Source organism: Phascolarctos cinereus, unplaced genomic scaffold (assembly GCF_003287225.1).
Source record: "Phascolarctos cinereus isolate Bilbo 61053 unplaced genomic scaffold, phaCin_HiC Scaffold_9;HRSCAF=440, whole genome shotgun sequence".
NCBI classification, from domain to species: domain Eukaryota; kingdom Metazoa; phylum Chordata; class Mammalia; order Diprotodontia; family Phascolarctidae; genus Phascolarctos; species Phascolarctos cinereus.
In genome coordinates, this window is record NW_027556402.1 from 263,423,908 (window position 1) to 263,449,884 (window position 25,977).

A 25,977-nucleotide genomic window follows, 5' to 3' on the forward strand; every position below is an offset into this window, starting at 1 on the left:
GAGGAAGGAAGCCCTGGGCCCTTGGGGAGGAAGCCAAGAGGTAGCCCCATCACCTCCATGTTTGTCAGAGCCCTGCTCCCGGAGGAGCTTCAGCAAAGCCTGCAGAGGGGGCCTTTGAACCCTGGCTGCCCAGCCTGCAGCCCTGCCTCCTGCCCTCCCCCCTGTTCCTGACCACCATGGCAGGCTCTAGGGGAGGGAGGCCAACGAACTCTTCAAGGCAAGCCCCTTCACTTCATTCCAGAAAAGCCGCGTGGAGTCCCTTTTCCAGAAACCATGCTAGCTAGCCCCTGTTGCGGCATGGAACGCTGGGCCAGTCCTGTATCCCACAGGTGGCCACAGGGAAGGCCGCAGAGCCGCATCGGGACAGCTCTGCCTTTTCCCCTAGCTCTCAGAAAGGCCTAACTGCACAAGGTCCCAAAGGGGCTGGTGTCTGTGAGAAGAAGGAGCTTCTGGGGCCCGCGGCATTTTCCCTGCTCAGGACAGTTCAGATGGGATGGCTACCGGGGATGGGGGAGGGGAGGAGAAAAGCCCATCAAGTCACCAGAAGGAGGGCCTGGGGTCTGGGAGCAGAGGAGCAGCCCAAGGTGTTAGGTACTAGCCACTGGGCTAGGTGGCCTGCAGGCTGCTTCCAAAACCATGGCCCCAAGATCCGCCATCCCAGAAGACCCTGCTCTTCTCAATCAGTGAGTCCCGTCCAGACCTTGGAAAGCCAGACTCCTCACCAAGTATAGAAAGCGGTAGAGTAGTTTGAACGGCATGGCTGGCAGAGGTGAATGGTGTGGCTGACCTGGGCATCTGGCTGTCTCTGAGCACGGGCCCTAAAACCAAGCTTTGCTCCCTGTGCTCTCGGTTTCCTGGGAGGCCCAGGTCCCACCCTCTTCTCAGGAGAGACTCCACCCTGCTCCACATTCCCGGGCTCCCATCTCCTACCCCCCAGAGCCCCTTTCCCAGCATTACTCAGCCAGGGGGAGACTTGGTTAGCCAACTGTTCCGACTCCCACAGTGTCCCCAGACCTCCTCCTCTGACCCCTTGGTTCGACCCCCTTCATCCACACCTCAGTACCTCTAACCTCTGACCCTGAGCTGAAGGTGCTCCGGGTCCCAGCTATTCAGCCCTGGGGCCAGGCCTAGTGGCAGGCTATTCATTGGGCCCAGCCCAGCCTGTCACCTGCAGGCCTCTCAGCTAGCAGCTTTACTCTTGGGGCCAGCAGAAGGTGGTACGACATTCCTTCATGTCGCACTGCAGGTCGGGGAGGTAGCCCCCCAGGTCACCCCTGAAGGGTCCAGTCTTGAAGGTAACCCCCAGAGAGGGGGCCAGAAAACCTGAGAGTGGGGCTATCTCGAAATAATCACAGGCCCCTGTCCAGACCTTTCATTTTAGGAAAAAAGAACTGCCCTCGAAGTTGCTGGAGTCTGAGGTGGGGAGGGGGGATGGAGGGAGGAGGAGGGGTCAGGCCACCTGAGGGTCCTTGGGCCTCTCTACCCAGAGAGGCAGCATGGGCCAAAGTCCAACAGGCTCTGAGCACCCAGGATGCTAGTGGCAGCTGGGCTGGGCTGCGCTGGGCTGGGGCAATGTGGGGGATGGTCCTGAAGGCTATCCTTCTGATGCTCAGCACACACCCGGGCTCAGCCTTGGCTGGGGTGGGGGGGGGAGCAGCAGGCAGGCCTTCTCTTCCCTCTGGTGGGCTTGAGGGAGAGAAGCTTTGGAGAGACCTCAGCCTTAGGGCCTTTCTCTTGCTCTACCCCCCTGCTCTGCCCACTCCCAAATGCTGACCTCCAGCCGGCCTTAGTTTACCTGTCCATATAATAAGGCAGTTCTGAGCTTGCTTGGGTGACCCCTTTGGGCCCAGGTCCAGAGGTAGAAGGGGGCACCCAAACAGGGAATGAGCTCCCTGGCCCTGGAGGACTTGTCAGGATCCACTCATCAGGTTTACAGTGGTGGGATTCATGTCAGGCCCAGCTTGCACCAGATAGCCTGAAGTCCACCCTCTCCCACTTCTCACAGTCCTTACAAGCCTGTGATGTCTCTTGGGCCATGGCTAAGCATTCTGAGGTCCTCCAGACAGATGAACAGCAGAGGCCCTTCTCCTGGGCTTGGACCTCCTCAGGACAGAGGGAGCCCCTAGAATGAGGAAGGGAACAGGGCCTTGTCTTTGGGGCACCCTCAGTTTGGGGCTCCCAGAGGCAGGGGCCGTGGCTCCCTCTTCAGACAGTTGCTCCTACGGGAGAAGAATGAGAAGGGAGGGAGAGGAAAAACCTGCTCCTCCTAACCAGGAACCCTTGCTACTCTTTGTTTGACTGGGACCCCCAATCCTCCCACTCCTACTTCCCTAATATCATGATTCCCCAGGTTCCTCTCTGTTCCCATCACGTGGAGAGCTTCCAGTCCAGACTACAAACTCCATGAAGGTAGAGACTTGTCCTTCCTAGCTTCACTCTGAGATGAGCCCCACCAGCGCCTGGCTAGTACAAGACTCTGCAAACGGCAAGTACTTTATATGGGTTTGGGGACTTTAATTGAGTGAACCCTAAAGAGAAGAGAGAGAGCAAAACAAGGAGAAGTGAGATGGGGGATAGAGAAAGGGAAGAAGAGACAGGAAGAAAGAGAGGGAGAAGAAAGGATGGGGAGAGGAGAGGGAGAAGAGAGCAGAGGGAGAGGAAATGGAAGCTGAAGCTGAACCTTCCCACCCCTCATTTTCTGGCCCTCACACCCTCCTTCCCCACGCAGGCTGGATAACCCCAAAAGAGGCAGGTGCGCCTGGAGACAGCGTGTAGCCTCCCAATCTTTCACCCAACCCCATCGGGGTCAGGCACATGAAAACAATGTGTCTGGTTCTGTTTATTAACATGTTCTCTAGGATTGGTATCATTCCAAAAAATTGCCCACATGGTTCTATAGCCCCATGATTCATCAGCAGTCGCTGCCACCACCTTGTGTGACCCAGCCCAGAGCCTGTGGCAGCTCGGGTCAGGAGACTTTGGGAGATAGAGACGGAGAGCCAGAGACCACGAGACCACAGGAAGCACCACTGCCTCAGTGTCCTCAACTGTAAAATGGAAACAATAACAGTACCCATTCGTCAGGGCTGTTGTGATGCTCCAAAGAAGGGAATGAGGGCACGCTTAGCATGGTGCCCAATACATCTTTGCAGCTAATCAATACTCGCTGCCTTTCGCCTTCTCCTGGACGCTGGCCACTGCTTCTCTCTGCCCTTTAGACAAGCCTGAGCTCCGATTCTGTCCCCAGACTGCCCCACAGTCCTTAATGATGGGGACTTGGGGCCTCTGCAGGCCCCCAGCAGAATACTGCTCCTGGGCCAGAGGGGCCAGGCTGAGTCTAGCTTATGTGTGGACCATTAAGGGTGCCCATAGGGGTAGACGAGCCTGTCCCATTGGGCACCTGAAGTCGGCCCCAGAACTCCACATCTCCAAAGACGGACAGTTGGGAAAAGCCATTCACCTGGGCCCTTGGCTATGCAACCACCCCTCAATGCCGAGAATCTGCTGATGACACCAAGGTCTTCTGAAGGAGGTGGGGGCGCCAAGGGGTCTGTGAGGGCAGCTGTGTGGGAACCCAATGAGGCCCGGAGCCAAGGGTCCTCCTCTGGCACACCTTGGCTGCTGGGGCCTAGGGAGCCCTTCCCCTCTCTTAGCTGGGGCTTGGTGTCCCCACCAAAACAGTGATGCCTTGGAGGCCCTTCTCTCACTAACCCTGAGCTGGATCCAGGCCAGAGGATCTTCAGAGAAGGGAGCTCCATCTCCTGAGGCGGGCTGGGCTGACACTTGTGTGCTCTCAGAGTTCTTGTGACTGTTGGACTGCACAGAGCCAGGGCCAAGCCCTCAGGGGTGCCCAGATCAAGGGACTTTTGTGAGCCCCTGACCGATGGCCCTGAACAAGCAAAGTGTGGAGTTCTGGCTGCTGCCATGGGGGAGGCTGCGGGTCTACATTCCCAAGGCCCCAGGCCTGCATGGAGTCCCCCCCCACCCCCGCCCTCCAGTTGCGGGGGCAGCAGAAGATGCAGGGGAGGCAGTTGCCTGGCCTTTTATCCCAGCATCTATCTGTCTGTCCGGCTCCATGCACAGTACAAAGCCAAGCATGTGTGTTGTGATACGGTGGGGACGGGGGAGGAACCAGCCAAAGGCAGATGTTCTGGGGGAGCCGTTCTGGGCCTCCTGCTTTCAAAGAGAAAAAGGTATCTATTTGGCAGCAGATCTGCTTTCTGTCTGTCCTGTAAAGCCCCCCCACCCAAATGCCCAAGCCCAATCTTGCCTGAGGCAGCTGCCCCTTCTCCAGCCCTCCCCAGAGTGGGTCTGCTGGAGGCTGGCTACCCTGGATCAGCCTCAAGAGCAGACTGAGAAGGAATGGCCCCCAAACTTGTACCTGGCCAGGAATGCTAATGCCTGAAGCCCTCCAAGGAGGGTGAGCCCCTGGCCCCACCCTAGGCAGCCCAGCCTAGCCTGGCCCACTTGGAGACAGCCTACTTTGCTAGTCTTTTCTTCAGTGGGATGGAAATAGGGCTCTCTGTTACTTGTCCTCACAGTCCCGTGTTTTGCCTGTCCACTGTTTGGTGCTGGCAGGACGACCCTACTCCCCCTTCCAGGGAAAAACCCTTGGGGCCCTTGAAGACAGCTACCCTTTGGTCCCCAGCCTAACGAGCTCATGGTCTAAGCTCTAGCCCCTCTGACCTCATGTAACACCCCCCCAGGTCTCTGAAGCCCCTCCAGGAGAAGAGACTTGCTCAGAGACCCTTGGAGTCTCCCTCAAGGCCTGTTGGGAAATGGAAGCAGGCCCCCCACCCTCCCAGATAGCTGTCCCAGCCGCCACAAGGCTGCTGCCAGGCAATCATGGCATTGGAGTACTTGGACTAGGAAGCGCTTAGGACCTTAGATTTTATGTCTTGCCCCCTTTATTGCAGATGAGGAAACAGAAGCCCAGACAAGGCAAAGGGCTTGCTCAGGGCACCCAGGAGTCAGCAGCGACAGCAGTCCAGACGATGAGTGTGGAGCAAAGCCTAAGAGAGCCTTGGGGGAGCCAGCAGGGCCAGGCTGGGCCATGGGGTGGGCACCAGGAGAAGCCAGGGCTGCTTGGCCAGAAGGGGCAGGGGGAGAGCAGGGGGAGAGGAGGTTAGCTGGGTCAGGCCCAGGCTGGGGGAGGGGGTGGCTCTGAGAGATTCCCTATCTCCGGGGCTGCTCTCTGCCTGATTTATTTGCCTGACTGCTTTTTGGAGTGGGGCTGGAGGGGGAGGGGCAGGGGATACTGGCCCACCCTGGGGCTACCTCCCAGCCTGACTACAGAGCTCCCCAAATATGGGGAGGCATCATTCTCCCTTCAGCAGCTGCCAACCCCATCGAGGTAGGAGGGAGGGGGCAGGGATGGTTTGGGGTGGACATGTTAAAACTTCAAAGGCTCGCCTTATTTCAAAGAGGTCAGAGAGCAAAGGTCAAGGGGCATGGTCTGGCCTCTCTTTAACCTCAGCCCCAAAAAGGGAAAAGGGAATTGGAGAGGGGGGGAAACGACAGAAAAAGAAAAACACTTCCCTTCTCTTTCCTGCCACCCCCCCCCCACTAATCTATCTTCTGTCTTTCTCATTGTTCCTGGTGCCTGGGAGACAATGTATCTACAATGTATCCACAATGTATTCTTTGGAGGCCATCACTTCCCCTAGACTTCTTCCCCCACCCACCCCCCACCACCACTTTTGGAAAAAGCATCAGAAAACAAACAGCCCCCCCCCCACCTCCTTCCCTCCCTCCCCAGCCTGAGACCAAAATAAACCCACAGCTCCATTTAGGCCCAGCGGGGGGCAGGGATGATTGTTTGCAATGCAGAGAGCATGTGAAAAATGAACTCCTTGTTTTATGATGGGGGGGGAGGGGAGGCAGGGAAAAAAAGGCAGAGAGATGTTGCTTTCTTGTGTTCTCTTCTCTTTTTTCAAAGCACTCTCACCCCAGGTCCTGAGAACGCACTATGCAAGGCATTTGCAGCTGGGGGACCTATTCTGGGGTCCCTGCAGTGACTGGGACAGGACAGAGAGGAGCCATGGGCGCAGGTCACCATGGGCCGTCTCAGTCCCTCAGCTGGTCAGAGCTCCAATGGGGGGCCTGAGAGCAAAGAGCAGAGGGGAGGAGGAGGCCTGGGACACGGGGAACAAGGAGGGGAGGCCGATGAGATGGAAGCTGGCCCCTGGCCCCTGGCGCAGCCACCAACTTAAAACAATACAGCCGGAGGAAGCCAAGACAGAAAGAAAAACAGAGAGGGGGTGGGGGTCGGGGTGAGGCCGAGAGGGGCTGAGACCTCCAGCAGAGCCTCGAGGTCTCCCAGGGTGGGTTGGGATAGAGACAAGAAGCTACAGCTCCAACTGCAGAGGGGGTGGGGGTAGGGAGCTGTGGGGGGGAGGGGCAGGCTGCTCCCCTTTCACTGAGGATCAGGAATGCTTCTTACCTGGGAACAGTGGGGTGCAAAGATGATGAAAAGCACACCAAGAATGTCTAAGAAGGTAGGGAAGACAGAATCTCCTTGAGCAGCAGGGAAGTGGGGACGGGGGAAGCAGTGTCATGGTATGGGCTCTAGCTCTGTGGAGGCAGAAGCTTGAAGATGATGGCCCTTCCCTCCAATGCCTTAGCTGGGAGTCCCAGATCCTCCCCAGGCCTTACTACCAGCCTCACCAAAAAGACGTCCCCAGAGGGGCTCCCTCCAGCCTGCAGGAGTAGAGGGCAGCTCCCAGCTCCCCAAGGGACCCATCTCCTGGCCTGCAGGGAAGGGGCCAGCTTTCTCCTCTCCCCACAGCAAGGCTAGTCTTCCAGGGATTCTGCTAAATACTTAGCTCCAACTAATCTAATTCCAGAGAAGAGCCAGAGCATGGAACCTCCTGAAGGGCAGAGCTGTGCTTCCAGTGCTAAGCCCAGAGCCTCAGACATTCTGAGACCCAGCATTTGGCCTCAGAACCCAGCTAATCCAATCTAAAGCTTAAAAGCCCCCTCCCTACACCCCCCACACCCCCACACCCCCACCCCCGCAGGCCACATCCCTGGGGGGCCTCTCCAGCTTCAAAGGGCCCATCAGCACCAGCCCCAGGCCTTGACTCCTGGGCCTTGCCTGGCACCCTCCCCCAAACCAAGAGCCAGGCCCTCCTGAGTCTTTCAAATCAGACTGGAAGCTCACTGAGGACAAGGAGCCTACCTTCTCCTCCTGGCCCTCCTGTAACAGGGCCATGCTCAGCCTTAGGCAGGCTGAGCTCAGTGAAGACGGATTGGATTGAATTCAGTAGCCTCTGGGTGCTCAGTCACTATCTCTATGTGGTGAAATCAGTCCAAGAGCTTCCAAAAGGTACATGTGGGTGGCTGGCACTCCTCTCTGGCCATGCTCTGGAAGCCCCTCTGGGGACATCCTCGATTTGGTCTGGAGGCTGCCACAGAAGCCCAGAGTCCTACAATTCCCTGATTGATATTCTTCTGGGGTGGGGGCCAGGAGCCCCAGGAATCCTTCAGTCTTATTGGTTAATAGATGTCCCGGGCTCCCACTGAAACCTCCGCCCTTAGGGAGGGGAGCCTGTGCCAGCCAGGGAATCTAGACTTAGGACCTGGACCTACAGACGTGGAAAGCTCACCCTTGGTCACCCAAAGGCCCCCCAGCCAGGAGCTGCCTTTGCCAGGTTCCCAGGGAGAATTCAGCCTGATCTGGAGGGGAGAAGGGGGAGGCTGGAGCCAAGAGAGGAAGCATCTGGCCCCAAAGGCCAGGCCAAAGCTGGCCATGGGCGGCTCTGTCCTCGGTGGCCAAAGGGGCCAGAATCTGCTCCCATCTCCGTTTCTGAAGGAGGAAAGATATCTCTGGCTCCACATGGGGAACCAGGACGGAAGTGTTTCTGGTAGGAGAGGGGGAAGAAGACCTGAGGTGTGTGGGGGTGGGGTGGGGTGGGGTGCAGAGAAGGGGATGAGAGAACTGGTATGTGTTGTTCAGGACTGCCTGAGCTCTGGATGGCTGAGTCCCATATGAAAGGTAGGTTCAGAGCGCTCTCTGTTGATAGAGTCCTGGGCCTAGAAGGCCATCTTGTCCATTCCCCTGCCTCCACACAATCCAGACCAAAGGTCTGTAGGTAGCGCCTCCCCCTCTTTAGCATCCAGAGGAGGGCAGCCAGGATGGTGAAGGGCCAGGAGACTGACTGGGACACGGAGGGATCAGCTCATGGGAACTGGTCCCATTAAGCCTGGCTAAGATGATACCCACTGTGCCCAGGTGGGGCAGGGCTCTCATGGAGGTCAGGTGGCTAGCTTCATTTCACTTGGCTCCAGATAACAGACCCAGGAGCAATGGGAGGAGGCATAAAGAGACAGACCATGGCTGGCTGGCTGGCTGGAGAAGCAGGGACCCCCCTGCCCTGAAGATTTGGGGGCTCCCCTTTCACTAGAGAGCTGCAAGCCCTGAAGGTAGAGGGCCCCTTGGCAGGGCATGGCTGGCCAGGCTGGCTAGATGTCCCCTGCTGTCCCTTCTCAGATCCTGCTCCCCTCCCCAACAGCCCTTTGGAAGAAGGCGAGCTCCCTTCCCCTCAAGCTTAGGCCAGCATGCAGGGCCATGGGAGCTCTCCCCTCCTGTGCACTGTCGGCTGGCAGAGCTGGGCAGGATCTTCTCCCCCATGGGAACAGAATCCCCACTTGAGCTTCATCCCTGGGTCCTCCCTGGGCTCCCCTTCTGAAAGGCACACTCTGCCCCTGACAGGGCCACACTCGATCCCAAGCCCTTTGGAGAAAGTGGAATTGTCCTCTTGGACAGTAAGCTTAGAAAATGCCAGCAGAGGCCAAGGCCTGGGGGTACTGAGTGGGGGAGGAAGGCCCCAAAGAGAAAGGGAGGCAGTGAATGGAGGTTGGGACAAACTCCTCCACCCTGCCCACATCTACACAGGCCAGCCCTGTGTCTATCTCTAATATCTTCATTTCAGCATCCACTCCCCCTGGGAATGGGTCTCAGGGCACACCCCCCACTTTGGAAGTTCTTAATCAAATCAAACAAGGCGTCTCACTCCCCAAACCCTGGGCCTCCCCAGTCCTTGGGGGCCATGGGCACCAGACTTAGAGCAATCTGCAGTAATCCAATTATATCCCATTATGTCATGGCATCATTTCCCTGGCTCCACGGAGGCCTGTGGCTTCTTTGTCCGGGCGGCTGTGAGGCCCGACCTATACGGACTCCTGGGCATGTTGGGGGCTCCTAGGTCTAATGCATTGGTTGGGAAGGGACCCTCTTACTGAGGACTCCACCCCAGGCTGCCTGGAGCCCGTCCCTGTCCAGCGGGGGGGGGGAGGGCAGGAGACATTCCACAACAGCGGTCCATCTGGGGACCGAGGTCACATCAGCCACTCTGGCGGCCCAGCTGCCTGCCTGGAAACAAGCTCCCTCGTTTTTCCCATAGAAACAAATCCTCTTGGGGCCTCCTGGAAACAGGAAGAGCCTCCCAGGCAAGCCAACTCCAGAGGGACCAAAGCTTGTTCCATTCTTAGATGCGCCTCGGGAATGGGAAGGATGTCATAATGTCACCAAAGCCCTGTGTAAAGACCTGGCCCCTGGCAGGAAGGGGGCCGAGCTCTGGACACAGCCACACCTGAGCCTTCCCATTCTCAGCTCCTCTCCAGGGAACAAGCTGGGGCTGGGAACAGCAAGGCCGCGGAGGAGGAAGAGCCAGGAGCAGTGGTGTGGGCTTTAGCTGAGATGATAAACACTGTGCCCAGGTGGGCCAGGGCTTCCATGGAAGGGGCAGTGGTGGGGGCTCTGGCTGAGATGATAAACACTGTGCCCAGGTGGGCAAGGGTTTCCACGGAAGGGGCAGTGGTGGGGGCTCTGGCTGACCATGCGGGGCCTCTTCTGCTCACCCACCAGCCCCGTACCAGCTATGGGCTTCTCTATACCTCGGAAACCCCCTGCTCCCTGACCTCGGACCCGTCATCTGGCAGATGGGGCCGCTGAGTCCCCAGGAGGAGAATCCCCCTACAGCCCTTCCTGGCAGGCTCCCTCTGGGGCCTTGCAGATGGTGTTTGGGGGCACTCGGCTTGAGCAGGGTGCAGATAATACTGACTGAGAGTCCACTGCGGGCCATTGCTTTTTGATTGGGGGAAGTGTTAGGTGACTTTTTGCAGCTGTTTGGCAGGCTGAGCTGAGGGCAATATTAAGCCGGGGGCTTGTATTCCCTGTGTTCAAACCGAGTGATGACAGGGTTAGGGGTTGGGGCGGGGGGGGGGGGCCGGCGCAGAAGTCTGCCAGGTGCTGTGGAGGCCACGCAGACGGTGGCTGCACAGGGCTCCCGCGGCTCCTCCTGCAGAAGGCCAGTACCCGCTGCTAGTCAAGGCATCATTGTTCCTTCAGGCCCAGAGGCAACCCCTTCCATCTCCTGAAGCAGGGATGAGCCTGCCCTGCTGAGCCCAGTCCTCTCCCTCCCCCTCTGCCCGGCGACATTATTTAGCTGTGACTGGAGATAAGCACATGCCCCAGGCTCCCAATGCTGAGTCACACTTCAATGTGAAGAGGTCTGCACTGCCCGGTATGACCCAGAGCAGGTATGTGCCGTAAGTGTGCCTACAGCCCCGACTGTGTGCACAGCCTTGGCCCCAATCCTGGCCAAGACCCTAGGCCCAGCCCAAGACAAGAGCCGGGTCTACAGGCGGCCCCGTGACCACAGCATCAGCCCCAGTCGTTGCTGACATCAGCCATGACTGTCAGCGGAGCCGAGACACATCCATGGCTTCCGTCGTTTCTGTCCCCCGTACTGAAGCCATGACTGTCAGCCTGACTGCAACAACATCGGTGATAGCAAATACAGCCACCAGCATCACTCTAACCATCCCCGTCCCAGGCAGGGCTCCCGCCGGGATAACTGCTATGTCCACAACCACCACGACTGTAGCCATGACCACAGCCACAGCCATGAGACTGGGCTGATGTCCAAGTGAGCAGCAGAGGCATTCAGAGGTAGGACGAGGGACCGTGGGGTCTGAGCTGGTCCTGCCTTTCTGGGTGAATGAATGAGACATGAAAGTCAGCATGGCAGAGAGGTCTCCAGGCGTGGGAGTGGGAGGGAGGGAGCTACACTGAACGTGTCCTGGAGGTCCAGGCAGAGGGGAGCCCAGGCAGAGCTCGAGAGGGAGACCGAGGCCAGGGCCTTGGCTCTAAGTGGTTCCTCCTTCCTCCCAGGGCTGTTGTGAAGGCCCAGTGCATAAGGGGCTGAGTGCCTGGGGGGCCTCCACCAGGCTGCATATTGTCCGTTACAGAAGCAGGGCAAAGATCTAAGGCCGATCTTCATCAGTCTGAATGGTGAGCTCCAGAGACTGGGGGACTCCCACCAGGTTGGGTCAAAGTGAGATGAAGGCCTCAGCCTAAGGCAGAGCCATGTGAGCTCTGAATGTGCCTTTTCTATCAAATGCAGAACAGATTGAAAAACCCATTGTTTTGATTCAAGCTTCTCATTGAACAGATGGGGAAACTGAGGTCCAAAGAGTCCAAGTGCCTTCTCAGTCATCTGGGCAGAGACAGACTTGGGCCAGGACATGGTGGGCCCTCAGAGGGAGACCAGCTCTGAGCTGGCTGGACAGATGGAGCTGGGAGCCTGAGGGCAGCTGGACAGCTGAGGGCCCCAAAGGGGCCAGGCAGGGGATTCCCATTTTGAGGGTCCTCAGACCTGAAGAAGGCACCGAGCGAAGGCGTCTGGTGCAGCCTGCTTCCCAGCAAGAATCTCTATCTAGACATCCCTGTGACTCTGAGGCATGTCCTCCTTCCAAAGACCTCACTCCTTTCTGTCTGGCTCCCCAGGCTTGCCCTGGGGCTGGGTCATCTGGGAACCCCGCCCCTTTACCTCTGAGCCCTCAGTGCCTCTCGGGTCCTATCGCCCCTTGTTGGACAGGATTCTCTTTGAGGATGTGGACTATGGCGGCAGCATTGCACCCCGGGGTGGGAAGGGACCAAGGGGGAGCATGCAGGCCTTCCTCCGACTCACCATCTCTACCAGGCTTCTAATGCCTCGGGCCAACCATTCCGGCGCCCTGAGCTGGAAGGACAAGGGGCAAGTGTCATGTCTCTTTGGGTTTCACTGTTCTAATTGTGGGCTCCCGGGGCAGGCCATGTCACTGTCAGACATCTCCCCTCATCGTCTTTATTCGCAGCTGAAGTCTGCCTCCCTGTTTCCCCCAAGCCCATTCATCTTGGTCTGGCCCTCTGGGGTCAAGGTCCTCTTCCGTATGCCGCCCGATACCCACCTCCAGCACCAGTCCCAGAGTCTGGTCTTCTTCAGACCCAGCTTCTCCAGTATCCCAATAGGCCCTCCTGTAGCATGGCCTCTGCCCCCTCACCGTCCTGCTCAGGCACAACTGAAGACATAGGCCAGAGAAGGAGGCGGGGGGGGGGGCGGCAACTGTGTGGCTTGGTAGATAGAGCACTGGCCCTGGAGTCAGGAGGACCTGCGTTCAAATCCAACCTCAGACACATACCACTCACTAGCTGTGTGACCCTGGGCAAGTCACTTAACCCCAATTGCCTCACTTAAAAAAACAAACAAAAACAAAACAAAACAGAGAAGGTAGCAGGCAGGCTGGCCCGGCTCTAGACTCAGAGCCTCCCTCAGCATAACTAATCTAGGCTCACTGACTTCAAAGACAGTCGGCTGCCTGGGGTCTACAAGTAAACAGACATTTCCTTAATGCTTCCTGACATGGCAGAGAAGTGTTTTCCATTTCCCTATAGAACTTGTACAAGTGGCATGTTATTTCCGGCCCTTGGGCTGATTTTCTCAGGCTCTGGCCCAGCAGGGTGGCCGGCCTCCCCCTGGCCGAAATCCCTGCACTCAGCCAGGCTCCCCAGCTCAAGGCCTCAGAAATGGCAGGTTCCTTCACAGAATTTCTGAAGGAAAGTCAAACCTTTCCTACTTCCCCCTGGTCCTCCTACCTGTTCCCTGGGCTTCTCTCAAAGCATGTGAGACCCAGAAAAGGGACACACTCAGGTCCTGGCCTTCTCCCCATCTCACGATGAACCCCTAGAATGATGGACAGGTGGGGTTCTGTCTTAGAAGCTCAACCATTGGACAGGGTAGGAGAGCGGTCTTCTCTCAACCCCACATATAACCCCCCCAAAACCCAGGAATCCCCATGTAACTTTGCCAGGGTACAGAATATACTATGCCTCAGTTTCCCCAACTATCAAGTGGTGGGTAAGAGACCAACTACATAGCATCTCATCCACGTGCTTCTGAGCCCAGAGCCTCAACAGGGGGGACAAGCCAGAAGTGGGGGCACTCAGGAAAGACTCCTCCCCCTGACCAAGTCACCTGCCCATCTGCCAGGGGAACGCATGGGCCATGGTATTGGAGGCAGAAACATTATTATTGCAGGAATCCGAGTGAGGGGCCAGGACCCCACAGATCCCAGGCAATTGGCAGGAGGAAGCATTGTGGGTAAAAGTGAGTGGTGGGTGCTGGGGCTGGGGGGTGGGGTGGGGGGATGTGGAGGGGACTGGGGATGAGAGGAAAGTGACAGTAGGAGAAGAGGCTGAGTGGATTTGCTGAAGGAAAAGCCCAGTTGTCTGGAGGCCAGAGGAAAAATGCAGCCACCTATTTGCCTGGTCTAAACCCACCTTCCCCCTGCCAGGGGGACCTTCCCTATGCTGGGGGTCGGGGGGACCTTCCCCACACCAAGGGGACCTTCTCCAAGCCAGGGGACCTTCCTCACACCAGGGGGACCTCCCCACTCCGGGGGGCATCTCCCCACGACCAGCAGTCCTCAGGTGAGCAGAGTGAGCACTGCCTCCCAGGCTCCAGCAGCAAGGCCGGCCTGGGGCTCCCTCCAGCTAACCCATCTCCAGTCACTTGGCCCCATCATATTCATCCCCATCCTTCTTGCTCCAGCTCATTGCTCCCCTGAGAGTCTGAGAGGAAAATGAGTTAACCAGGAAGTCTCTTCTAAGAACTCTTCCTCCCATCTCCCCCCAACCCTGGTCCAATCGGAAACAACACCTCTCCAAACCTTGGGGGGAGGAGGGTGGGGTGAGCCGAAGGTCAAGCTCAGTCTCTTCTCGAAGACAATCTCTCATTCCGCAGAGCTCGGGCTTGGCTTAGCTTGGCTTTGCCTCCCTCAGCCCCTCCCTCAAATTCCTCCCAAAATCATGCCCCCCAGTCCTCAAGAGTGGCCCTCCTGATCCACACTCTGCTGGGAATGGGAACTGTGGGGGACTTTCCCAAATGTCCCACAATGGGGGCTGGTGCCTGGTGCTGAGGACAATCTTCACCCTCATTCTTTGCTCATTCCTCAGTGGCAGAAGCCTAAGGAAGGACACGAAAGCCAAACCCCTTCATTTATACATGAGGAAACTGAGTCTGAAGGAGAGGAAGGGGATTTCTGGTTGCACAGGAAGCAATTTGAGATTGTAGGGACTGTTGGGGTTCACTTATTAATAACATTCATTAAATCCCTTCTTCATAAAGAAAGAAATAAGAGTAGGTAGGTTAGCCTTGGGAGGGTAATCCTAATCCCAAGCGTTGTTAGAGTAATGAGAGTCCCCCCCTCCCCCAAGGCTAGTTTTCACCTGGCCACCCCACTTTGCTTAGGAAGCCCCCAGCGCTCTGAGGCAGGAGGCCCAAGGACTAGTCCCTGCCTGACTTCGGGCTAGAAAAAATCAAGGCCAGAAAACTCCAAAGCAAATCCCTTTTTAAGAAATCTCTTTGTGTGAAGTGCTTTGGGAGCAAATGTAGGCACATCCCTGCCAGGGATAGCTAGCCACATGGCTGCAGTGGCCAAGGAAGAGAGAAAGGTGTCCCATGCAGGAAGAACAGCTTTCTGTGGAGTTCCCATGGACGTGCATCTCACCTTCCTGAGGGGAGCATGAGGGGGGGCAGGCAGGAATGTGATTGAGAAAAGGGCAAAGCACCCTTCCGTGGCCCTGGCTCCTTCTCTGACAAGGTTTTAGGGAAGGCGCCAATCATGGGTGACTGGGGAGGTGCCTGAATGTGACAGCCAAAGCATCATGTGTAAGGTGCCCTTACGCTTCTACCATTCCACATCCAGACCTAGGCTACGTGGGCCCCACTCTGAGCACACCCTGTTTGGGGGGAATCCCCACGAAGAACCGTGCTGAGCCTAGGGCAGGGTGACCCCCTTACAAATAGGCTCTGCCTTGCCAAAGGCCTACCCAGGGCTTCTGAACAAGTGCAGGCCTTCTCCGCACCTAGCCCTGTGCGGTACTCTGGGGTGGTCCAATGGAAAAAAGAGAATGGGCAGCCCCATCTCCAGCCCCAGCCCCCCAGGCCTCCTGGTCTAGCTAAGCAGACAGCTCTTCCACACAAAACAAGAGCCCACAATAGAAGGCAGTGTGTGAGGGACCCCACAATTAAAGGCGTGCTCATTAGTGTATGCATAATAAGGTATTAATTGTGGAGCCCAGACAGTGAAGGCAAAAGGAACCAAGATGGGCTGCAAGCTTTGAACCCAGAGCTTCCCAAGTGGACTCAAACGGGGGTTTTCTGGCAAGAAAGCTGGTAGGGAAGGGAAGGGGGGAATGGAAGAAGATGGAGTTCTGGCGCAGTAAAGACCCTTCCCACACTGGAAGAGGGTCCCTGATTCCCTGAACCCTAGAGTGGGAATGCAGCTAAGCAGAAAGCTGGGCCAGAGCCACAGGTGGCCTGCCTGGTGGGGCCACTTCTGCTACCCGACCCAGGCTCAGTGGTGAAAGTGGCCCCAACTGAATTCTCTCTCCATGCGAGTGGGCTCTATCACACCAGCTTCCGGGTCCACCCGTGCCCCTCAGCAGTCCTGGGAGGTCAGGAATGGAACGGACCTCAGCAAGTCACCGTCCTATTTACAGATAGGAAGAGGGGGGCCCAGAAAGCCAAATGAGCAGGCCCAGAGGCCCAGAGGAAATGAAAGGCAGGCCTGGGATGCCACCCCGGGCCTCCTGGCTCTTCCACAAAGTGCTTTGCATTGTCTGCTTGCAGGGTTTTGTTCTGCATGAATTGACTTGGCCTGAGCTTAGGGCCACAGGCAGACAGTCCCTGCCGGGTCGTCATCAGAGAGCCAGTGCTGCTGAAAGCAAGGCCACCCCCCCACACACACACCCACAGGAAAAGGGTTAATTAGAGGCCACGCTGGGGTGCAAGTCTGCTTTACCTCAAGAGGGCTTAAGGCCCTTCGGCTTGTCTCCCATAAGGACCCTGTATCAGAGGGCCAACCTCTGAAGTGGGCCTGCCTTGAGGGAGGGCTGGCCTCACTGAGAAGCTGCAGACAAGTGGCTGAGCCTGGGGGGCTGTTTGTCTCCTTCCTGGACCACCTTCTTAGGGGTCTGTTGTGTCCAAAGCCCTGCGGTTGCTTTCCCAGCCCTAGCCAGGCCAGATAAGTGGTGCTGGAGTGGGGGTGGGGGGCAGCAAAGATGACCACCGCGTGTTCTTTTCATTGGAGGCATTGGCTGAGTCCTGGCCCAAGAAGAATGGGCCCCAGCAGCTAGGAGCCAGGACGAGCAAGCCCAGCTCCCAGAGGCCCCCATTACCTGGCAGCAGCTGAATGCTAGGGCTTATCACTTCAGTCACTTTTCCTTAAATAGCCATGATTCATTCTGCCACTCCCTGAGTGACCTATGCTAACACCATTAGGATGGCCTGAATCCTCCCATGGAAACCAAAGCATACACTTCTCATTTCATTTCCCCAATGGAAATTAAACGTCAGCCATCCTACTTTCTCATTTTCAAATGGAAAGGCCCCCCACACCAGATTGCTCTTCCTCTTACCCTCTTGGCAAAGGGAAGCCATCAGCCTGCCTGATTTTTCCTAGATGAGCCACTGAAGGAGACTGGGAAGGGGGAGGGAGGAAGGCATAGCATTGGTGCCTATTTGGGGCAGCTCGAGGGCTGGGGCCAGCAGGTCAGGGGCCCAAAGCAAAATCTGATGGGAAAACATGATCTCAGTTGCAGCCACCACCCCAACCGCTTGCACCCCCTTGCCCCAGGATTTAGGAGCCCAGGGGCTCACTCCGTTTCTCTCTAGGTCCTCACCTGGATTTCTTGGACCATGCTGACCATTGGAAAAGCCCCCACATCCAGCTTATAAACAGCAAACAAAAACCACTCCAGCCAGAGAGAGAGGAGCCACAGAACACAAGAGACAGGAACCCAGCTTCCTTCTAGCATCCTTAGGGTTTGTTCTGGCTTTCAAGTTTGAGACTTTGGGCAGAAGGAGGATGCTTTGAGACCCCTCGGCACCCCCCCTCCTCTGCTCAGAGCTAGAGGGATCCTTCTTCGAGAAGGACACCTGAGTATGTCCAGGGCCGGGAGGGAGAGAAGGTGAAACCAGCCCTAGGAGGATGTCCAAGGCAGGACCTCCTGAGCTTGAGGCTGGGAGGCAGAAGATTAAGGGCTGAGTCCTAGCTCTAATGGAGGCCAGAGGGGAAAAAGTGACCCACCCAGAGTTCGTGCCTAGCTCGAAAGAAAATCTGACAATTCTGTACCTCTCCTATGATGCCACTGGGGTCACCAAAAGGGGGCGGCCCCTGCCATGGAGAAATGTACTGCCTCATTGCGGAGAGAAAGACAGAGACAGAGAGACAGAGAAAGAGAAGAAGGAGAGAGAGGCAGAGACAGAAAGTCAGAGAGAAACAGAGATAAGGGGACAGAGGGAGAGGAAGACAGCTAGAGACTGACAAACAGGCAGACAGATAGTCAGAGAGAAAGGCCCAGCCAGCTCGGGCGCAGTAGCAGACAGAAAATGGGTTAGTGCCAGTGACTGCTGCCTGTCTGGTCAATCCAATCCTTCCTGGAGACCATGGGGAAGGAAGGGGCCTAATTTGGGGAAACAGAATGGTGAAAGAAAGGACAAAAGTAGGCAGGTCACCTGGGGGGGAGGGGCTGGAAAAGAAAAGGGGTGACTTGGGTTTTGGAATGGGGGGTTAAGGAGAGGGATTCATCCAGGTGCTCCCTCCCAGGATAGGACCGATGACCTAGTCAGCACAGCTCAGTGCTGGGCAGAGGGGTGGGGTGGGGGTATTCAATCATTCAATCTACAGAATAGGTAGTAAGCCTATGAATGTGAAAAGGAGCTGGCCCTCCAGGGCTTCTCAGCTAAACCTGGATAGGGGTGGGGGTGGGGATAGCCCCAGGCTTGGGCAACTGTGACCTTAAGCTGATGGCAGAAAAGCTGCGGATGACCTCCGGCTCCTTGTTGTGAGGGTGCAGAGAGACCTTGGCCCTCAAAGGGGCCGATCTCAGCCTAGGAAGGCACCCCCAGCACCAGGCTTCCACCCCACCCTTGTTCTCCTGATATAGGCCCATCCTTCCGAGAAGCCGCGGTACGCGGTCTGGTCATGCTCAGAATGGGCCAGACGGGGACAGCACAGGTTGGCCGCTCCGCCAGAAATAAGCATGGGGTGTTACGTCCCAGTAGGCCCCACTTGTGGCCTTGGGTCCTCTTGTGACTTGGCGCCCGACAGGAGAAGAGGGGCCCCAATTGTGTTGCGGCCAGAATCTAAAGTCTGCAGGTGCCCCAGGGAAAGGCTTAAAATGCCACGGCCAGTGCCGAGCCTAGACTTTCTGCTCAGCCCTGAGCCGGTGAACCGCCTTGGTGGCCCCAAACAGTGGCCAGGCTGGAGTACCCAGGAGTACGGCACTTCTCTTTGACCTGCTGGGACGCTGGAGCCCCAGCAGGGAAGCCAGTATGGTGAAAACAGGGGACGCTGGTGAATGGAGGGGCATCCCTAGCTCTGCGTTATGGTTGGGGAGCCAAGGGCAAAGCCTCTCTATACCCTGTTGGGGATCTACCTCTCATTTGGGAAGGTCACCACCCACCGCCTGCTTCTATTCCCCAAGTGCCCAGCTAGGTCTGGCTGTGGCCCTAGGGTTGAGGATCTCATTGATCGAGCACCAGGCCCCAGGGCTCAGTCAGGACCTCCGGCCCCAGTGCCCTATCTCCTGGCCCTACCTTGCCTAGCGCACCCCACGATCCAAAGGAAAAGCCGCTGCCGCCTCCGCCGCTGCCGTCGCCGCGGCAGGCTGGTTATGCTGCAGATGGGCCAGACGGTGGCAGCAAAGTTTGACAGGTCTGGCTCTCCTGCTTGGCCAAAGCGGAGAACAGGAGCGGGGACTCTCAGAGGCCTCTGGGTCTTCATATATGCAGGTTCATAGCAGTTGGGCACTCTGGCATTCCCACCAGTACGGGGTGTACAGCTTAGACCAACGCCCAAGAGCCACCAAAGTACCGAAGCCCACAGCCCATCCCGGCCCAGTGGGAGCTAGCCTCTGCTCCGCCAATAAGACACATGCCTCAGGGCCCCTTTAGAGTACCATTTTATGCAAATACCCCCTTGGCCCTTCCTTAGGGGAGTCTAGCGTTCTACCGCTCTGCTGGGGTTCGCGGTGTCATGGCCTTCTTGGATCCCCCAGGGTACACCCAAGAGCAGCTAAGGTGAGGGTGGGGAAGCTGAGGAGATGCGCTGTTCCCTGGAGGGGAAGCCAGTGGGGTCAGGAAATGGGGATCACAGCCTGGGGTAGACAAGCGAACCCCCTCAGTTTAGGGCAAGACACTGGAACCCTGTTTCTTTGTTCCTGCCCTGTGGTGGCCTCACTTCCTAGGACCTTGGCCTCTCCTTCCCTCGTTTCTCCTTATCCACCCCAACCTATGTGGCCAAAGGGGGGCTCTAGGGTGAACCCCACTTGTTGCCTTCTAAGCTATACTGAGCAAAGATGCCACAGGTCCCACCTTCAGGCCAGGCCCTGGGCCCTGATTTCATTTGGCTCAATATCTTCAGGGAGCCTCTCGGTGGGCTTTGCTGAGGGGAGAAGGGAAACACCCAAGGAGAGGACCGCTCTGTCCCTGCCCTGGGGAGTTACTTTGTCTCTGTTTGGGAAGCCATTTCAGAGGAAGTGTGAAGATAAAGAATGTGAATAGGGAGCAGGAGCTAGTCAGGGTTTGGAGAATGAGAGGGGTGGAGAGAGAAAGGAATGACTGGCTGTCTGGAGCCGGGGGCGGGGGGTGATCAGAGAGCTGTACTAAGCTCTCCTGCAAACACTATCCCAGCCTCAGTGGTCCCTAAGGTTCTCCACAACCTTGGGAAGGACGGATCTCAATAGCCTCAGCCATGGCGCAGACAGCGGCAGCGGCGGCGGCGGACCCAGGTGGCGGCGGCGGACCCCAGTGGTGGGAGACTTGCTCACTGTGGTTGTCTAACCCAGGTTCTGCTGTCTCAGGATAGACGCTTATTCACCCCACCCCCTCTCTCAGGGGCTCTCTTCTCTCAGTGGGTCCAGCACGCTTGGGCAGCACAGGTCTAGAGCCCTGAACCAAGTGCTCATGAAGGCCTCGGGGATACAGGCAGTGCCCCCAGCACCAACAAGCCACCCTCTCCCAGCCCTGTCTACGTGGCAGTATGCCCCAGGCACGGTTCTAGTGAGAAGCCGCGGTCCACGCAGGCTGGTTATGCTCAGGATGGGCCAGATGGGGGCAGCAAAGGCCTATGGGTCTAGCTGTCCGCCTGGAAGGATTGAGGTACCCAGAAAGGGGATCCTCATGCTGAAGTCACATTCACAGCCCTGACAGCCCCCCCAAATCCAGGGAGGCCTTAGTTGAAGCCTTGGGCCACTGGCTGGGCCCTGAAAGCCCATTTGCCGTTGAGTGCCTTAGGACCGCGGGGAGGAAGCCAGGAAGCTTCTTTTCAGCCCGTGCCGAATCCTTGCACAGGATTGGAGAGGCTTGGTCTCTAATGTCCTGGTTGCTCAGTCCTCTGATGCTACAGCACTGACTCTTTTGGCAGGCCTTACAGCAGAGGGCCCAGCGCCCGCCTCAGCGGACCAGAGGGTCAAGCGCTGCCGCGGTTCCAGCGGTGTGGTTCGCGGTTCTCAGCCTGTATGGAGCCACCAGGGCGCGCCCAAGAGCCGCCTCAGCCTCCAGGCAGCCAAGCCTGAGCTTGCAGAGAGGCCACATTGTTCCCAGGTGGGGAAGCTAGGAAATGGGGATCCCAGCCTACGGTGGATGAGGGGGACCCTAAAATCTGGGGCAGGACACTGGAGCCCCATTTCTAGGGCCCCGCTCTATGTGGCCTGACTTCCTGCGACCCTGGCCTCTCCTTCCCCTGTTTCTGCTTATCTACCCTCACCCAAGTGGCAGCACAGAGACTCCAGGGTAAACCCCACTTGTCCTCCTCCAATTCCTTTCCAAGCAAAGGTTTTAGGGCCTGTGAGACCTCACTTTTAGGACAGACCCAGGGCCCCATGCTTAGTGAATCCATCTTGAGTTTGATAAACAGTATATTTCTGCACCTAGCCCTGTGCTCGACTGATATGGGGGGAGCCCCAAGGAGTGGAAATGGTCCCTACCCTCCAGGGGCTTCCACTCTAGTTGGGGTGAGTGAGATGATGAACCAACATGGGCAAGAGACCTATGTGTGCCCCCGGGAGGAAGTGGATAAGAGCCAAGGGTTGGAGAGCTGACAGAAAGAGTTTGGGGATTTGGGGGCAGGGAGAGGAGGGGTGGCTGCTGGCTGGAATGGCCCCCAGAGGAGGGTGGGGCTCCATGTGCACCCTGAAGGATGGGCAAGCCGGGGATTGGCTGAGCGAGGTGGGGAGGGCATTCCAGGCGGGGCTATCCCCTCTTGAAAAGGGCCCCGGGCCGGGGCAGAAAGGCGGGTGGGGGGTGGGACTTGGACAGGGCCAGTCCGGTCTCGCTCCAGAGCGGAAAGCTCGGAGCATGTAGAGGGGGACCAACTTGGGTGGTGCCCCAGTGGCAGCCGCAGGAGATGGGCTCGATCAGGAGAGGAGCATTTGCCGTTTGAATCTGTTGGTGTTGGTGGTGGGGCTGTCTCCTGGCCAGGCCACCTCGTACAAGGATTAGTGCGAGATGGCCTGGGCGATGGCAGGGCAGGGACAGGAGGCAGGGACTGAGATGGCGGTGCCACTGAGGGGAGGTCAGGATGGGGGGCGCTCCGGCAGGCAGAATGGCGAGGCGGACGCCGCGGTGCAGGGGAGGGCGGAGAGCTCAGCCCTTCCAGGCAGCGGCACCACTTAGCCACACGTGCTTTCCACGCTCTGTGCCTCTGCTTCCTCGTCTGTAGAATTAGGGGCTTGGACTAAGTGATCTCTCAGGGCCCTTCAAGCTCGGATATTCTGGCATTCTCTGTGGAGTCGTTGGTGAAAGGGAGACAGCCGGGAGACAAGCCAAGGTGGGGTTGGAAGTAGGTAACATCTTAGCGCTCGAGCCGCGCGCTTACAAGCCGCGTACTCGGAGACCCAGAGAAGTCCGATTGTCTGAGCTCGCAGAGACCAGAGAGGTCTCCTCCAGCCTCGTAGTTTTAGAGATAGAGTCGCTGAGGGACAGAGAGGGGAAAGGGCTTGCTTCTCCTTAGAGGCCTTGAAAAGGGACTAGATCAGGACAGAGAAGCAGGAGGACAAGATCAGGCTTGAGAGCTGAGCCTCGGGGTGAGCCCCAAGCTAAAGAGCAGGAGGTGAAGACGTAATCAGCGGAGACCGAGGAGTAACCAGAAAGATGGAAAGAGACCCAGAAAATGTAGCTTCATGGAGGGCAGTGGGGAAACGTCAGGAAGGAGGAGGTGAAGAACACCACCAGACCGGCAGCGGCCAATTTGAGCCAGCTGCTGGAGAGGGGAAAGAGAGAGGCGAGGGAGGCAGACGGTGTAGAACAAGAGGTCCGTTCGCTGGACCACGGAGGAGAGACGAGAACTAGGGTAGCTCTCAAAGGAGACTAGTCGAGCCAAGGCGGCTAGGATCCTGGAGAGAGCCGGGCGGAGGACCAGGGAGCCAGGTCCTCGGGCTGAGCGAGGGAGAACAGACAGAAAAGCTGCCGATGACCTCCGGCTCCTCGCTGCGAGGCGAAGGCATCTGCACAGAGACCGTGTGAAGGAGCGGGATGCCCCTGAGCAGGCAGGCACGCAGTCAGGCAGGCAGGCTGAGGCTAGCTAGGCCAGGGGAGGTGCACGCTCCTGCCACCTTCTCCAGGAACTCTTTGCAGCCCGGGAGCCGGAGCGGAGAAAGCAAACAGTGGAGGCTCCAAGCACTGTCTGCTTTATCCGCTCCTGCTCCTGGGGCTGACCTAGCAAACGCGCAGCGGAAGGCCAAGGATGCCGGGGTGTCAAGGGTGCTAGTGAGGGCAGCAGAGCAATGGCTCACCATGGAGGAGCAGAGGTTGGTTTGGGACGTGAATCTGGCTGGAAGGGGGCGAGCGGAGGGGCCCCGCGAGCTGGGAGGGCTTCAGTGATTGAAGATCCCCCTGAGGGTGGCGAGGGGGAGCCAGTCCTGAAGTGAAGCTCCCCGAGTAATCTGAAGTCACATCAGTACGAGATGGCAGAGGGGAAAAGTACATCCAGTGGGCACCCGATGTGAATGAAAGAGGGAGATGAAGGTCGGAGGCGCCATGAAGGACCGAGAATGGTGAGTAGGGGTCTGAGATGGGGGTTTTAGATGGCGGCTGAGCATGAGGGCAAGGAGAAGGGTGGGGCCCCTGGCCACTCTCCAGAGAGGCCCTGAGCTCAGCTGGAAGGATGCCCATATTGAGCCACTGCCCCTGGGGCTGGGTACTCTGCCCCGACATGTCCCTCTTACTGCAGAGCCCTGCTGGCTTAGGTCTCAAGGGGGCTGAGGGTGGAGGGCTTGTCTCGTTTATGAACACACAGCCTCCATGTACTTTGTGTTTTGGTCCTTGTAGGAAAAAGTGGGGTATCATCAGAAAAATACTGATACCAGGGCTGCAATCACCATGCTAATCAGTCAGAAGGAGACCAGTGGCAAAGACATGAGTAGATGGAAGTGACTGTCCAGGCTCTGTAAAGGTGAGTGAGTCTCTCGGCCCCTCAGATTCCCCAGGCCCTCCCGCCAGGACCTGAGAGAATACAAATGGGGAAACCGAGGCCCCGGGAGAACCTGCCCAATGTCACGTAGAGAGCTATTGCGGCAAGTAAAGCCAGGACCAATTTTCCTGCCTCTCTATCTGTCTTCCCCCACCTGCCCTATGCCTCCTGACTTCCCCAGTATTAGCTCAAAGTCCGGAACAGCAGGATCCCCAGGACACAGAGGTGTGGGACTGAGGCCAGGGCAAGAGTCCAACATCCTGTATCCTGCTGTACAATGAACCCTCCACCACACACACACACACACACACACACACACACACACACACACACACCTGGCTACAAGTCGAGACCCTTTCTAATCCCCATCACCTTCCTTCCTCTTGCCAGATCAATCAACTGATCACTTCACTGATCTAGCAGCAGTCAGGGAAGGAGCCTTTCTTACCCAGCCAACTCCCCCCAGGCATAAGCGTGTGGGCATGAAGAAAGGGTAAGTCACTACCAGTTGGAGCTAAGGCTCCCATGTAAGGGGAGTGAGCCACAGGGAAAGGGCTGCCCCAGACGCCTAGGTCAGAGCTGGCCGGACTCACGCCTCCTCTCCTGTACTTACAGATTACATCCTGGCCAAGGTCCCTGCCCTTCGGCAATGCCCAGGACAGGACCTTTTCCATCTGCTAACAAGGTGCCACTTGATTCAGACAGCATGGCTAGAAAGGTGAGCACAAACTGACTCTTCTCTGTGCTGCCCACGGGGGCCTTTGGCCCTTCTGCCTGAATTCCCCATGGAGGGCTAGCTACATTGATCATGTCCCTGCTTTCACAGGCGACAGGCCCAAGACCCTGGATCGACGTGTTGACGGCAGAGAGAAGAATGCTGACCCACTGGGGGTTGCTGAATCCCCTCACCCAGAAAAGAGAGAACCTCCAAGCAGACAAGAAAAGCCCTACAACTGAAATGCTCCCAGAAGCCCTACACAAGAAAGACCTAAGCCCCCCACTCTCCACAATGTTCTGCCAATAACTCAGCCTCTGTTTTCTCCCCTCAAAATCCATCACTTCCTGGAAGCCTTCCATGATGAGAGATCCCCTCCCCCCCACTCCACCCTTCCCCCTGGTCCTGGCTTTCCCGTCCCCCTCTCCCTCCAGCCCCCCACCCATCCCCCCACATGTGACGTCCCTCGATTCTGCGACCCTGAAGCCCTTACAGACTCCAATTGCACTAACTAGTTCGTTTGCACTGATACGTGTGCACGGTCCCCACGAGTGCGTGAGTGAGTGTGCGTGTGTGTGTCTGTGTCGGTCCTGTCTCGGCTGGCCTGCTCCCCCATGAGCCCGGGCTAGCCCTCCACTTACACCTCTCGCAGTTCTCCCCCCTGCTCCCCCTCCCCCAGGGCCCTCCCGCCAGGGCTGGCTCTGCACACACTCAATAAACACTGTTGACAGGCAGCAGGGTTTCTCAGGATTGGAGTCACAGTCATTGACCTGAATGAGGCGTCGGCAAATGGGCGGGGCAGGGAGGAGGAGGGAGGGAAAGATGGGGACTGGGGGATCCCCTCGTGCAGGGGGGTGGGGGTAGGGGAAGCAAAGGGAGGATGGGGACTGGGGGTTCCCCTAGTGCAGGGGGGTGGGGGGGAGCAAAGGGAGGATGGGGACTGGGAAGGTCCCCATGTGCAGGGGAGTAGGGATAGGGGAAGGAAGGAGAGAAGGAAGGAAAGAAGGGAAGGAGCATTCTTTCAGAAATAAGGACCCCTGAGTCCAGGATGGGGGAGGCAGGAAATAAGAACCAAAGGGGTGCCATTCATGAAAGCTGGTCTGCCCCTGTACTCCCGAATTCTTGCTACCACTCTGGCCTCCTTGGCCCTCTCTAAATTCCCAAATCACATGGAGTGTTGCTCCCCCCACACACTCTCCTAACCCCCAGACAGAGAGCCCTGGGCTCAGCAAGGCTGAAACTGGTTCTCATTTTATAGGGATTATGTGGCCAGTCCTAAAACATTAAAAGAGTGGGAGTGAAACCCGAGTCAGCCCCCTGCCAGAATTGAGAACAAGTTTACCATGTGTCTGGGCACTGCCTTGATTCATTAAGCTGCTTTCTTTAATAAAATGTGGGCCTAACTGGGATGGGGAGGGGAAAGTCTCTTGGAGATGGCTGGGCAGGCAGTGTGGCTGGTGAGA

General features: G+C 57.4%; 1 long non-coding RNA gene across 1 annotated transcript; it reads left to right on the forward strand.

The window, feature by feature from the left end:
- Window positions 1–21,626: 21,626 nt before the first annotated feature.
- On the forward strand, window positions 21,627–25,264 carry LOC110197184 (uncharacterized). The gene is made up of 5 exons (XR_002321413.1): window positions 21,627–23,383; window positions 23,658–23,781; window positions 24,190–24,292; window positions 24,415–24,517; window positions 24,626–25,264. It is a non-coding gene; the product is annotated as an uncharacterized LOC110197184 (long non-coding RNA).
- The last annotated feature ends 713 nt before the right edge of the window (window positions 25,265–25,977 follow it).